Consider the following 15,255-nt stretch of genomic DNA (forward strand, 5'->3'; position numbering starts at 1 on the left):
GGTAGGAAGAATGTCACAACAGTACTGAATGTGAGAACAATGGTATGGTTTTCATTCTAGCTGCCTTCCTGCCCAGACCTGTGTCTGCTACTCAATCTTTACCCATCTTCAGGTTTCCTTGTTCTGCCACTTCTGCAGTAACTACTACTTTTTTTTTTTTCTTTTAAGCATAAGCAAAAGTCGTCGTGAGGTATCTTAGGAGGTTATTCACACCCATCGAGCTGGTGGGAAGTAGATATTGCTCTCCTGTTTTTGTTGGGACAAACAGGTAAAAGAAATAAAAAATCCTCCCTTGCTCTTGATCTAATTGCCTGTCACTGTTTGCAGGCTGAGAGATAAGACTTGTGTAAGTCAGGAGCGCAGAAAAAGATGGGCCACACTGAGCTTCCTTTCTTACCTTGGCCTCCTGACTTAATGTTTTGTGTTTTATACTCCACATATCCTCAGCGTGTTGGTATGTCAGTTACAGATTAAGTTAATCACTTGGCTGGGGTTTAACAGCCGTGCATACACAACACATGAAAAGCAAGAGCTTTGGCTTTTCAAGGGGCCCCCTGGGGTCTTCGTGTGATTCCATTAGCAGATCCAAGGCACTGGGAAGGCTGGACACGGCAGAAAACCACCTTCTGGGGCTCAGGCTTGGGAGTGTTGCACCTTATGGCTGGTTCAAACGTGATTCTTCCAGCGCTTTCCTGGTGGTTTTGGGGAAGGAAATAGCAGCAGTCGGCACAGGGCGCCTACCACGCGTCCCCGCCGCCTCTCTTCATCTAGCTGTTTACAGCTGCCCCTGTCCGGTGACGCTCACAGCCCGCCATGGATTTTCCATGCTCCTCTAGCGATTTGTACAGCTTCCCACCCCCAGGAACCATCTGCTGCTTTTCACACCCCTGGCGTTTGCAGGGGGGCCAGTGCAGAGCAGCCCACGTCCTCTTAACAGGCAGGTTAAAGGTGACTGGGAGCTGCGGCGACCCGGCGCTGGGCTGCGCGGCTCTCTGGGGGGTTCTGTCCCTGCAGCTCACAGATGGCTCGAGTCACGAAACCCAAACAGTTCTGCTTGGGACTCTCTCTGCACGTTTCTCAAACCCTGGTCCAGTCACATTAAGAAACAGGCTTGGCTCAGTGAAGTGCGAATGGGCCTCCAGAGCATTTGCAAAGCAAGAGGAGCTCTTGGCGCCATGCAGCTGATTGTGTATGTTTTTCCCTTGAAAGACTTTGCTTTAAGCTTTTCTTTTTTCTTTTTTTTTTTTAACCCAAGTCATGCAAACCTCAGTGGCAAGGCAGACCCATGCTGTGCTGCACCCACCCTGCGTTTTCCAGTCAGCCTGGAGTGGGGGCAATTTACCCTTTAGGGTTTTTTTTTTCTTCTACACAGACTTTTAAATGTAACGTGCCAGTGGTAAAAAAAGAGCTCAAAATAGTAAACATTTCAATAGCAATGACTGGTTTGATTCTAATATGCAAAAGGAGAAAAAGAAAGGGGGAAGAAAAAGCTTTTCAGGTGATTTTATGCAATTTGGTTTAGGCTGAAACACCAGCGTGCCCTGGGGGAGGGTGGATACAGCGCTTTCCTCCTCACTTTCCTCCTGGTGTGCAGGAACTTTGTGTGCATTTCAACACCCCTGCACAGGGCTGTCACTGCAGAACTACAAGTTCTGATGAAGGTTTTATTGCCTCACTTAAAGCTGTTCCACACCATCAAAGGGGAGTCTCCGTAGAGAAGTGAAATTATGAGTGTTTTTATCACTGCAACACCCTGTGTGGTGTTGGCAGTAGAGTGACAACACTGTAGTCGGTAAGACTCAGATGTGGTGCCTAGGGAACTCCTTTGCCACACCTCTGCTGAAAGGATCCTCTGTTCCCTTGCTGACACTGCAGTTAGATGTCATAAGCGTCTGTCAAGCTGACGTCTGACCATGGACAGGTGACTCAGAGTATCTTGGCTTACCTGTTGGCATTTGGGCAAGCCAGGGCAACGAAAGGCAAGGAATCTGGTGGCTGCTTCTCCTGTTGAGTTTTGCCTGGTTTCTTAACCAGATGCTGCTGGGGGTGGGAAGTAGCTAAGTCAGAACATCAGCTTTCTACAGTCCCTTGATCCAGTCTGAATTGGCCGTGTACACTTGGAGTTGAGATGCAATCTTCCTGTGCTCTCCTGCTTTCTAGAATGAAAGCAGAACTGCTGTATTTCTCTGACATCTTCTCTTTCCCCAGCAGTAGCCTAAAACCCTGGGGTTTTTTCTTACCATGTGTGCCTGTGTTGCCCCAGCTTTGCACTGTGTGAGGCCGCCTCCCTGAGCACTGAAGTGGCTGTAGTGCTGCAGAGGATTAGCATCCCACTGCTGAGACCAGACACTCCATGTGAAATTAATTTAGATGGTTCTGCTATTGAACAAGCTGATATCAGCCCTTCTTCTTTGTCAAACTGAAAAACAAGGGTAAAAGGAGTTATCCCCTTTCCTTGGCCCCTCTGGGATGAATCTCCGGGTACATCTGTGACCAAGCTACGGAGTGAGTAGTCCCAATCTGAAGCTTATTTGCACCTCTCAGCATATTACAGAGTGTGTTGATTCTGGCTAAACAGGAACCGATCCCAGTGACTCCTGTTAGCAAGTGCAGTCTTGGGAAAGTGAGTGAGGTGCTTCAGCTTTGCGTGGGGACGAGGGTAAGAAGTTGTCTACCTCGAACAACTCAACTCGTGATCCTCCAGTGCTGAGGAGGGCAAACACTGATTCCTAGCACGTACCAAGGCAACTGGCCCACTGGATTTTCTTCAGTCTCCCAGGGGAAAGGATCAGTCTGAATTAGAGGGATAAATGGCTGAGTACATAGACCAGCAACATGCAGCCTCTGCGCTAGGGTGAGGATATGGATGAGCTGAAGCAGCCCTGAGCTGCACTGGAACTGTGAAAGGCGAGTGAACCTGCTGCTGCAAGGTGCTGTTTCCTTCTGAAGCTGAAGGACAGAAAGATGTTTTATGTCTTGGCATTGGGGGGCAGAGCCCTCATAAGCTCACACACTTAAAGTGTGGGGTGATGAGGAGGGTGTTCCTCCTCTGGTCCCAGGGCAGATGGAGCTCTTTGCTCCAGGAGAAGAGAGGAAAGTGCTGTGTAAAGGTTAGGGACTGCAGAGATAAAACACTACAGCCCTGGACCCTCTGCAGCATGGCCTCTGCCCCCTCTTCATACCAGTGGGGTTTCTGATAAGCAGTCAACTACTTGACACTACAGTCCCTCTAAAATATTTTAATTGGCAAAACCATTCACAACATGTATAACTGAAAAAAGTGCCAAGATTCCTAATGTAATTTAGACATAGCTGTGGGGGAGGTGGCTTTGCTTGGAAGGACATTATGTACAAAAATGAGGGGAAGGGGATTGTATCAGATAATCTACAGCAGCCTGTCTGCCAGCACAGCATCTGGTTTTAATTGGCTCATGGGATCCTGTTCGAAGGCTTTCTCAGCTGTTCTTCCCTTGAAAACCAGGCTCCTCATCCAGATGAGGCTGGGCTGATGGTGATTGCAGTGTGGTTAGCACAGGGGCAGGAGAGCTCAGTGTAGTGCCTGCTCAGTGCTCTCACCAAAATGTTACAAGAAACACCTCCTAGGCAGAAAAGCCTCTTATCCTTCATTCCTCCTGTCCACCAGAGGAGTCTTCACCTCCCTTTTTTGGAGGTTGAGGAGAAAGAGGAAGGTTGTTAAATGCTCACCCCTGTGCTGTGGAGGGAATGCTACCCAAGGCATCGAGCAAGAGTCCTCTAATACTGATGCCTCTGGGTGGGATTGGTTTGAGGAGTGAGATTTGGCTTTGTAGCCAGGGAATTAGTAATGGCATGAGTAGCCTAAACCAGGTCCTGGAGAGACTGTACCTGGACTAGAGACCTAAGCCAGCATGCCCACGAAGTCTGTGTTGTGTTGATGTGATCCTGACTCATCTCTGCCTGGAAATTGGTGTCTGCATATGTGATTTTCAGATTGCTCATTAAGGAAGCTGAGGAAAAATCTGATGGGCTTAATCTCAGTCCTTTGAAAAGGTCCTGTAACTCTGTGAGAATTGGTATGAGCAGCAGATGCTCAGGAGAAAGGCTTGGCACAGCTCTTAGAGTGGATTTGGGGGTGGTTTTGATTTGGTTGGTTGTTTTTTTTTTTTTCCAGAAAGCAACTGGAAATAACTTTTAAGTAATTGATAATGAGAATGCCTGATTTAATTGTTGAGCTTTTAATGAAGCCCTGGAGTGATGTACTCGCCACTTCTGCTGGGCCTGTGTGGCCTGTCACAGAGCGGTAAATAGCCTGTATTGCACATCTTTTCCCCATAAAAAATGCATGTGCCTGGTACCTTCACAACAGGTCGTTCCTGGGGATGACTGGGGAACACTTTGGGTGGGAGGGTCTTCATGGTTGCCATAAACCCGAGCTGCTGCCCAGGCTGCAGTTCTTAGCTGGCACATGGATACTCCATCTCCCAAGTAGGTAGTGCCACTGGGCTGTGATCTGGCCTCCTGACTGGGGGAAAAAAAGGGGCAGAGGTGAATTTTCAAGTGTGGCTGAAGTGCCTGGTAGAGCTACTTTATCCAACTGCATCCTGGGCTGCATCAAAAGCAGCGTGACCAGCAGGTCAAGGGAGGTGATTCTGCCCCTCTGCTCCATTCTCATGAGACCCCACCTTGAGTATTGTGTCCAGCTCTGGGGCCCCCACTTCAAGAAAGACATGGAGCTGTTGGAGTGAGTCCAGAGGAGGGCCACTGGTCAGAGGGATGGAGCAACTCTACTGTGGAGACAGGCTGAGACAGCTGAGTCTGTTCAGTCTAGAGAAGAGAATGCTCCAGGGAGATCTTATTGTAGCCTTCCAGTACCTAAAGGGGGCTTATAAAAAAGGTGGAAAAATGTTGGGGTTTTTTACCAGGGCCTGTAGTGGTAGAACAAGGGGAAATGGGTTTAAACTGAAAGAGGGTAGATTTAAATTAGATGTAAGGAAGAAATCCTTCCCTGTGAGGGTGGTGAGGCCCTGGCACAGGCTGCCCAGAGAAGCTGTGGCTGCCCCATCCCTGGCAGTGTTCAAGGCCAAGTTGGATGGGGCTTTGGGCAACCCATAGGCAGGGTGTCCCTGCCCATGGCAGGGGGGGTGGAACTAGATGATTTTTTTAAGGTCCCTTCCAGCCCAAACGATTCTGTGATGTGATTTATCAGGGTCATTCATAACTGAATCTTGTTTGTAGGACCAGTTTGGTTTTTGGTGTGGCCCTGTGACAAACTGCCCCTACCATAAGGTAACGCTGCACAAAACCAGGTGGATGTACCTGTATGCAAGTGTCCAGCACTGGGTTAGGTGCCCATCCCACAGAACATACATGGTGTTGTCTACACAGTTTACCAATGCTTATTTCCTAGAAAGAGCTGACCAGAAACTCTTACTCCCACTGGAATGTTTGCTCAATAAGGAGCCCGTAACATGCGTGGTTTATAAGGTTAATAGCAGCTGGCTGGTGTCACAACTTGGTTACGCTTGGGCATCGCTAATAGTTTGGCAGGAAAAGTCGTATTTACCCGTTCTGAAGAGGTTTGCTTGTTTGTGTGCAAGATGTTGCCCTGTCTGCCCAAAAAAGGGCATTTCAGAGGTGCCTTTGCACATCAGAGACCAACGCTAAAAACATCATCACAAGAGCAGGAATGGTGCAGCATGGCCCCTTGACTGGCTGGCACCTTTTAGCTCTGGTAGTTCTCTGGCTGGCTGATCCATCAGCATCCTCTTCATGGAATTTTGCTGATCAGGGTTTCTCATGGAGCAGTGACCTGCCCTGTGCCTGCTGGACCCAACACAAGGGGAACGGCAAAAGCGTGCAAGAGTGTGCGGGTTGGGGCAGGTGGCTCCGTACAAATGAACCTGCTCTTCTCAGTAGCAGCTGGGAGCAATAACAGGCCAAGTGTAACCAAACTCTGCCCTGAGAGTCAGGTACATCCTGTGTGGATTCAGGGGTTCCTGGAAGTTTTTGAGCCACCTTCTCAGGAAGCTGCGAGGACTCAGAGGTAAGCCAGCAACAGGAATTCCCAAAAGGGAGTCCCTGAACCAAGCAGTGGTTGCCCAAACACAGAAGAGTAGAGAAAGAAACCTTGGGTACTAACGCCACCTGAATGCCACCATTGGTAAGCAATGCTGGATCAGACCAGCCCATCAAACCCTTTGAGCCCACAAGGAGCAGGGAGGGAACCGACACAAAACTGCTGGGTGTAGCAGAAAAGTTTCTCTGGAAGTACCCTGCGTTGCACACCAGGGGCAATCCCCCTTTTCTGCTCCCAGTGGACTTCTGAGGGTGCTTCCAAATGTGGCTGGACAGTACCACATTTCAGGAACAGGATCCTCTCTGATTTGTTGTGGAAATGTTCCCAGAAGCTGGTATGCTTGGTCAGTATGAAATGTTAAGATGTCACTGAGCAGAGACTGGCTGGTGGTCAGCAGCGTGGCCAGAACAGTAACCTTAAATGAGTTGCTCCAAGTCCAGGGCCATGAAACAGAACACTAAGCAGAAGAGTTGTTCTGTTACGAGACCAGACAAGTTCCAAAAATGCAGACATGTTTTACAGCAGTGCTAGGACGGCTTCTTTTGCTGGACCCTGCTTAAGTGGTTATCTTAAAGGGGAGCACTCTGTGTGCTATCGTGGTAGCTTTGTTTGCACTTGAGCATCTCTTGGAGCTTCACTCTGCTACAGCAGTGTACCAAAGCACTTTCAAGAGGCTGATCCAGGAATTTATTGTTTTTGTTTTAAGTTAAATTTTAAGCCCCACCTGATGCAGCTGAAGCACAACACATAGAGGTGTTCTGCAGCCTGCCTGGCACAGTAGCAGCTAGAGGTGGGACTTGCTGGTGTGCCAGCCTGGGACAGCAGCACTTAAGGCCACAGGAGGGGTACCCAGTACTCCAGAGGGCACCCAGACCCCAGCAAGACGATGGAGTTTGTGCAGAGGGAGGGGCTGTGAGCAAGATAGCCTTTTAGACATTTTCAGAGCCCTTGATGGAGTTAATTAGTTAATTCTGCTCTGCCCCCTCACATTTAAACATTCCAGTCTGTGTCCTGCAATCACTGCTGTTATCGTTAGCGAGCAAAGCTGCATAAATAGAGGAGTGCAGAAATACATCACAATTAGCATCCAGCCTTCAATGTGAGTCACTGAAAACAGACCCCAGGGCTGCCCCTGCACAGCCCATTGCCCCCCCCAGCCCTCTACTCCCATGGTGTGTTTCCAAGGGGCTCCAAGTGCACCAGAACACCACCCGGGTTGGTGCATGGCCACGTTTGCTGTTGGACACCGGTTATTCTATTGGTTCAGCTGGGCAGCAAGCAGTGTGACTAGGAGCAGCCTTTACACCTCTGGAAAATACATTCCAATCTGTAGGAAGATTTTCTGGAGGACGCTTCATCAGCCTGGTCCTCAGCACACCCCCCAGCTGAGGAGGTACCCCAGAGCAACCAGGAAGAGCAACGAGCAATGAGCAGCTCCAGCAGCATCCCTCCCATCCCGCCACACGGCTCGGTGCAGGTTTAAACCGTCAGCGCTGAATTAAGCCTGTTGACACCAGACACTTCTTGAGGTTTGGGGGTTTTGGCTTCGGTTTTTTTTTTTTGGGAGGGGGGAGGAGGGGGTGTAAGGAGAAGCAAATTTATTTAGAAGCCCCCTGAACCCTTCAGTCATACTGTGATGTGTCACGAGGTCCATGAATGGAGCGTGTGCCTGCACCCAGGCGCTGCGGGAGGGATGGCTGCCATGCCCAGGCTCTCAGCCCTCCACCTCCAGCTGCCAGCACCCCGTGCAGTCTAAACAGAGCAGTTTGCTGTGTCTGGCAAATCCCAAGAGAGAAGCAGCTGCAGCAACTCCAGGACAGCAGTACAGGGACATGAATCCAGAGAGGAATATTCTTTTCTCTTGGCATTACAGCAAGCCCTAATGAGAAGCAGCCCACCCAAGCTTTTGAAGAATGAACTCACCAGGAGATGACTCTGCTCTGATCAGCCTCCAACCCTCTCATCTGCTTAGGAGAAATAATAAACTGGGACATACAAGTTATTTTCATACATGTAGTTGAGTAACCTCACATTGAGAGGACTGTCAGAGAGGACAGGGGCGATGCTCAGCTCCCCCCAGGCCCAGGCAGTGCGACAGGCAGCCTGCAGTCCCCACAGAAAGTCTCTCAGTCCCTTTGGGAAGACATGAGAAGGGGGTGGTCTGCTTCCCAGAGCTCCAAAGGCTTTCTTTTTTATTTTGAAAACATTTTTAAACTAGCTCCTATATGGGCTGCTGTGTTCTGATGTGTCCTGGGACAGACACCCACCTGTCTGCAGCGCAGGCAGGCACGGTGCTGGCAGCACTGCTGGGCACAGCCAGCCAGGTCCTGGGAAGCTTCTTGGGACTGCCCAGAAAATAACCCAGAAAGCACAGGGTCTTCTTCAACCAAAGGATGAACTTTGAGGGTGTTATTTGATGAGCCAAACTGTGATACTCACGCAATACCCTTTTTTTCCCCCTCTCCCCCGAAATTTAAAATATTTAACTTTTTAAAACCTTATTAACTTTCCTTTAGCATTTACTTTCCTGCTGGCAGACACCTTTTAGAAAGGTCACATCCTGTCAGCATCTTCCCAGCCTGTTCTTGCCACTTCCCGAGCCCAGTCAGGCGGATTTGATTTTCTATTTTAAAAAAATAAAAAAATAATTTTAAAAATTGTCACAGGACAGATTGTTTACCCAAGGACACCAGATGCCAGGAGCAGCAACACACTGAATGAGGAGCTATGTCTAAGTCTACACCAGTCCTGAATTTGGTCCTTCACCCCCGGCCCTGGCACCAAGCTGTGCTGGCACGGGGAGCTGTGGTACCCACCGGGGATGGGCTTTGGTGCAGCTGAGCCTGGGGCCAGGCAACCCCAGGGCTGAGGCAGAGGGAAGGCGAGCAGCTGATACCACAGGGCTGCTTTTGGAGGGGCAGCACTGATAGGGGTGACCCTGAGCCGGGCGGTGGGAATGGGCCAGGCTTTTCGCAGGTTCCTGCTCCAGCTGCTCCGTGCGCGGCGTGCAAAGGCAATTACCTCTCTTTTTCCAAAACCAAGAGTAGCAATGCAGCCATCCCCTTTTCCCCCTCCAAAGCTCTAGCAGCAAAAGCTCCACTGACATTTTGAAAAGTCTCCTCCCCCCAGGCAAAGCCAGTGGTCAAACCTACAGAAGGTTTTTCAAATTGAGGTTCAGCCCTTCCCAAGATACAACCTGTACCGGCCAAGCCAAAGTGTGCTCCCAGGGTGGAAAAAAAGGCTCGTGCTGTGGAGTGACTCAGCCCTTCACTCCCAAGGCAAAGGCACAAAAATGACAGTCACTTACGGTCTCCAAAAGGGGACAGGCAATTTGTGGCTTTGTGTGAGTTTTATTTGTTGTAGGGCTTTTACTTTCCAGGCTAGAAAAACCCAAGGTGGCCAAGAAGGGGGTTGGGTTGGCTCTGGGTTGGGTTTTTTCTTAGTCATAGATTAACTTTTTAATCCTGAATTGGGTTCTCTTTGCTTGAGCTGCTTTCCCTAAGGTTTCCTTCCTCCCTCCTGTTTGCCACAGGAAGATGTTAGATAAGAGTAATCAGAGATGGGAACCTCCCCCACTGGTAGCTGAACAAGCAACCGCTCCTCGGCTTCTCACGTAAGATGCTTCTTCCGACCATTTGCCAGACATCTGGAGACAAACGGCTGCTAAAAAGAACCAAGATAAAAGATGTGTGTTTTGAATTGTTTCATTGACTAAAATATTTCTGGACCCTCTTGGTTGCTGTTGGGGTGAGGGTTTTTTCCCCCTCCTTGCTTGGGTTGTATCAAATCCATCTTCTACATGGCCAGCACCAGGCAATGTCTCCCAGGAAAAAGAGAACAATCAAGCTCTAATTTCCTAAATAAAGTATTAAAAAATAAAAACAAAAAGAAGAAACCCGTCTGCCAATGTTGCAGATATTTGTGTCTGCTTATAAAGAAACAACAACAAAAAAACCCCCACATTCCCCAAACAAAGCAACTGTCTTCCCTCCTTCCCTCTCACAAGACAGGCTAGAAAGCCAACTCTCCTTGCTGTTTTAATGTTGGTTTTCAAATAAAAAGGAAGTTTTCAAGTTGGAGACAAAATGAAATGGGATCATTTCTGCCAGCTTTATTTGTTGAGAGTTCCAAAAAGCTTTAACCCACCATTTTAGGGAAGCACAGACCCATAGGGCTTTTATCTGGCAAATCACCTGAGGCAGTAAGTAAAGGAGATGCAAAGACACATTTACAAAACCCTAAAAGTCCCCTTACAGGGGATGCAGAGCAAATACCAACATCTCACAGTCCTGAGGGGATATTCAGCTGAATCAGCCCAAAAGTGACTAAAGGTGGAAAAAGATTTACATTTATTTGGACTCTCGGAGACTTCTAATAAAGTTTTATATAAATTAAGCTACAGGCACATAATCTGTGTATGAATGTAGGGTCATGCATTTTGGTGGGGTTTATTTTTTTTTTTCTCTTGCCATTCTGCTTCATGGTGTTTAACTTAAAGCCTATTAAAATAGATATTAAAACCTTCCTTGCTAGTAAAAGGCCATATGGATTTTACTTGTTGGTTCCTGACCCATTAAGGCAGACTGAGAGATATGGGCTTGTTCAGCCTGGTGAAGAGAAGGCGCTGGGGAGACCTTACTGCAGCCTGCCAGCACCTAAAGGTACAGGAAAGCCGGAGAGGGACTGTTTGTCAGGGAGTGTGGTGGTAGAACAAGGGGTAATGGGTTTAAACTGAAAGAGGGTAGATTCAGGTTAAGAAAGCCTTCCTTGTGAGGGTGGTGAGGCTCTGTCACAGGTTGCCCAGAGAAGATAGGGTTGTCACCTCCCTGGCAGTGTTCAAGGCCAGGTTGGATGGGGCCTTGGGCAGCCTGGTCTAGTAAGGGCTGTCCCTGCCCATGGAAGAGGGTCAGAACTGAACAATCTTTAAGGTCCCTTCCAACCCAAACCTCATGATTCTATGACCCATTTATTAAGGAAAAGCAAAGTCCTGCCTCCTGCAGTACAAGGGGAGAAGCCCTGCTGTGGCACAGGACCAGGCAAAGTGGTACAAACACAGACAGGAATATTAGTTTGGGCTTCCAGGGCAGGGACTAGGATTAGTGACCCTAAAGATCAGGTTGATTCAGGTTTAGGCTGGTAATGAGCAGTCTCAAGCATAGGTGGAGGGACACCTATGGAGCTTTTGTGAAAGCACTGCACGCAGTTTCTCTTTGACACCCCAGCATCTTCTCTGCTGCTGTGACTGCACCATTCTCTTCCAGCAGCTCAGTAAACCCCTTTTAAAATTATTTTTGGCCCTCTTTAACTAACGTTCCTAATTGTCTGGGCCAGCAGCTGCTGGGAACAGCCCCCACTGGAGCCCAGTGCTTCTGTGTGACAAGCAGATGCTGCAGGCTGCCCATGGCTCCTGGTTTGTGTGCAGCTGCCTGGCTGCAGCACCTGCCCCAGCCAAACCCCCCTGGCAGCCTCTGCCACAGGAGCAATGCTGGCAGTGGCCAGCGGAGCCAGCACGTTCGATGGCTGGTGGCTGCCTGGCTGGTGCCACTGGGCTGGCACAACCCAGGATGCTGGTGCTCAGAAGAGGGGTTGCTACAGTTCCTGCCTCCCTTGGGATGCAGCTTCTGCAGCATCCCAAAACGTGACAGGGCTCTTGAGCTATGGCACAAGCTCAGGGCTCATTTTGCCTTCCCTTTCTGGGGTAAATGCCCAGGTCACACAAGCCTGGGGATGTGTGCTGGGGCAGCGACCACTGTCAGCAGTCAGATGCATGCTCCAAGGGTCCCTCCAAAAACACTGCCACTGGGAAAAGGGTCCCGTCCTAGCACAAAGCTTCACCTCACTGGTCCCTCAAGGTCTTTTCAGAATCTTTTCCTCCAGAACAAAACGTCAACAACCTTGTGCACAGCTGATGTTTAGTCTGACCTTGCTGCTGTGTCTCCAGTGTGCTGCTGCCATCCACAGCTGCCAAACTCTCTGAAAAACTCTTGACTTCTCTGCAAAGAGTCCCTTCCCAGTACAAAACAGACAGGTCAGTCAACTGAGTGCATTTCTTGTTCTGTCCACTGCACTGTGCCACCCAGACAAAGGGGCACAATTCCCCCAGCAGCAGAGCGACCTTCTGGCAGGACCACACATTGGGCAGTTCTGCATTCCCAAAGGAACAAGTGTCTCCAGGGACCACACACACCAATTTTTTTCAGATCAGCTACTGGGATGGACTATGAACAGCTCAGAAACTTCCTAATCTGGTAACTAGGTCCACCAACACCCACACATCACTCCTCCAGAGTGGATGGGAACATCTGCAGGCAACCACCAGCCACAGACTCCCCAGAGTGGGATGGGGGTGAGCACAAACAGAGCAGGTTGTGGGCACATGGAGGACTGAATTCAGATTAGGGAAACATAAGCCACAGGCCCCATGGCAGGACACCACTCTGGCAGCAGGTGTCCACTGGGATGGTGGCTCAGTCCATCACCAGGCTGAACCAGGGATACAGCAGCACACATGGATTTTTCCCGGTGTGTGGCATTTTACTTCCAAGTCAACCACCATCCCCACAGAGTGCTGGGGAGGGGTGGAGGCATTGTATGACAATTCTACTTAGAGAAACTCACCCAACTCAGCCAGCCACCTGGGTGCAGGTCTTCTCCTCCTTCCTGCATCAACCCCTGTGCCTGCAAGTGACCACACTGATGGTGATGGATGGATATGGAGCAGAGCCCCACTGCCACAGACTCCATGCTGGCCACAGCCCCCATCTACCTGCCAGTACTCAGGTCAGAGCACAAACTCTGTGCCAGGAATGGGTTTTGGGGGTATACAAGTGCAGGAAAGCAGTGGGACAAATTCTTGAGGGTACAGAGGTGGCTCCACTTCCCATGCTGACTACAGGCATGAGGGGGGAGAAAGAGAAGGATGGGTACCAAAGAAAGGTGGTGGCCACAGGCCCCTCCCACCTCCCCACCCCAATCATGCACACAAGGAAACACCTGGTTGAGGCTTCTGTGTGAGTCCAGGAGGATGCAGCTGGTTTCTCTCTCCTTTTCTTCCTTCCCTGTTCAGTACATTATCAGCACCTGGGATGCTACAAAACCTGTGCAGGCTGCACCTGGACCTCCAACTTCATCCCGTTTTAGCTGCTGTGTCCTCTCAGAGGTCTGCTGTTTCAGTCAGAAAAGGGCACTGAGAGAGTGGTTATTTCCAGCCACAAGCCCTGCTGTAGCACTGTCTGGCATCAAAGCCAGCGAAGCAGGTCAGAAGAGGGATGTGCTTCACAGGATGCTGACAGCCCCCAAGTGTCCTTGCTTTAGTGTAACCAGGAGGCACGTTTCTGAATGCTTTGTCTTTTGGCTCTGGCTCCCCAGGAACCTTGGCCTATCCTCCAGGGCCACAGCATGGCCATGATGGCCATGGTACCTGCTGCCCACACTGCTGTTTTTCCAGTGGGAAAGCCAAGCATGTGCAATGCCTCCAAAAAACAATGTCTTATTCTGAGGCTGATGATGTTCTGGTGGCCCTGGCACAAGCCAGTGTTGCTTAGATCCAGACCTATGAAAGCTCTAAGCCTGGCCCTAGGCTCAGATTTCCCCTTTGTATTTTCTCATGCTGTCCCCTACACATACCTACCTCATCCCAAGCTGCGCCCAGGCCTGTCTACAAGTGGCTTTCATCATGCAGCCTGCCCAGGATGGTCAGGGATCACCAGTTCAGCATAGAGTCATAGAATGTGTTAGGTTGGAAGGCACCTTTAAAGGTCATTTGGTCCAACCCCCTCCTGCTGCAGTAAGCAGGGACACCCTTAACTAGATCAGGTTGCTCAGAGCCCCATCAAGCCTGACCTTAAATTTGTCCAGGAATGGGGCCTCCACCACCTCTGGATGACCTGTTCCAGTGTCTCACCACTCTCATAGTGAAGAGCTTCTTCCTAATGTCTAATCTAAACCTACCCCGCTCTAGTTTAAAACCATTGCCCTTCGTCCTATCGCTCCATGCCTTCACAGACAGTCCCTCCCCAGCTTTCCCATAGGTCCCCTTCTGGCACTGGAAGGCCACTATAATCACAGAATCGCAGAATCACAGAATTGTAGGGGTTGGAAGGGACCTTGAGAGATCATTGGGTCCAACCCCCCTGCCAAAGCAGCCCCCTAGGACATATTGCACAGATAGGCGTCCCAGACCCTTCTCTTTTTCAGGCTGAACAAGCCCAACACTCTCAGCCCATCAACTCCCTTTGGGTTTGGAAGGGCAGCAATTTATGGGTTGCAATCATAAGCACAGCCCCTATTAGGACTGGTGGGTACTCAGCAAGCCAAGCAGTGCCAGGGAGAGGATGCAGGATGGCTGCAACCCTCCCCATAATGCCTTCCAGGTGGCTGGAGCCACTTCGGCCCACAGTATGCTTCACCAAGCTAGTCTGTCTACCATCTAAAACCAGTGGGTAAACCTGTCAGAGAGGCCAAGCCAGGCTGAATCTGGTTGGCAGCTGTGTTGCAAGCTCAACTCGTCCCTCACTGAAGGAGCAATGGGCTGAATGAAACTCAGATGCCAGTGTTTATAAGACCTCCAGCTGCCTAGCTTCTGGTTCTGGAGGCAAGGGGGAAGCTCCAGGCTCCAGAGCTTTACTTCAATCCACCCCCAACTTTCTCCAGCACCAGTTTCCAGTGTTATGGGAAACTGGCTCCTTCTGTAGAGCCCAAAGAGGGCTTGTGCAGGAGAGGGACGCAGCCCCTTAACTCTTGGTCCACAGCCCATCCATGAGGCTGCTCCAAACCACCAGCTGGCATTGTGCTCAGGTGTTGCAGCAGCAGCACCACTGCTAGCAATGGAGGTGGGGTCAAAGGCAGGGGACTTGCATGGCACTGGGACATGTCACCAGGCAGAGCATGGTGAGGATCCTGTCCTGCACAGCAACAAGGCTGCCAGTGACAGGCTGGTTTGCTGCCCGCAGCCTAAATCAGGCCCTGTGGCCAACTCCACCTCTTCAGTGCTGAGAAGGGGAAGTGGAAGCTGCAGGGACCACAACACCTGCTCTGCTTTGCCGTTCCACTTGTCTCTCTCAGGAAACCTTGAGTTGCTATATTTGAGCACAGATTATGCCCTGGCTCTGCTCTTATCCTTGTTTGTGAAGTTTGACTGAGTTCACACACTGCTGTGTACACAACATGCCACCCTCCGGCTGCCAGGGAGCACTCACAGC

This window comes from Gallinula chloropus, assembly GCF_964237585.1.
Source record: "Gallinula chloropus genome assembly, chromosome: 1".
Taxonomy (NCBI): Eukaryota; Metazoa; Chordata; class Aves; order Gruiformes; family Rallidae; genus Gallinula; species Gallinula chloropus.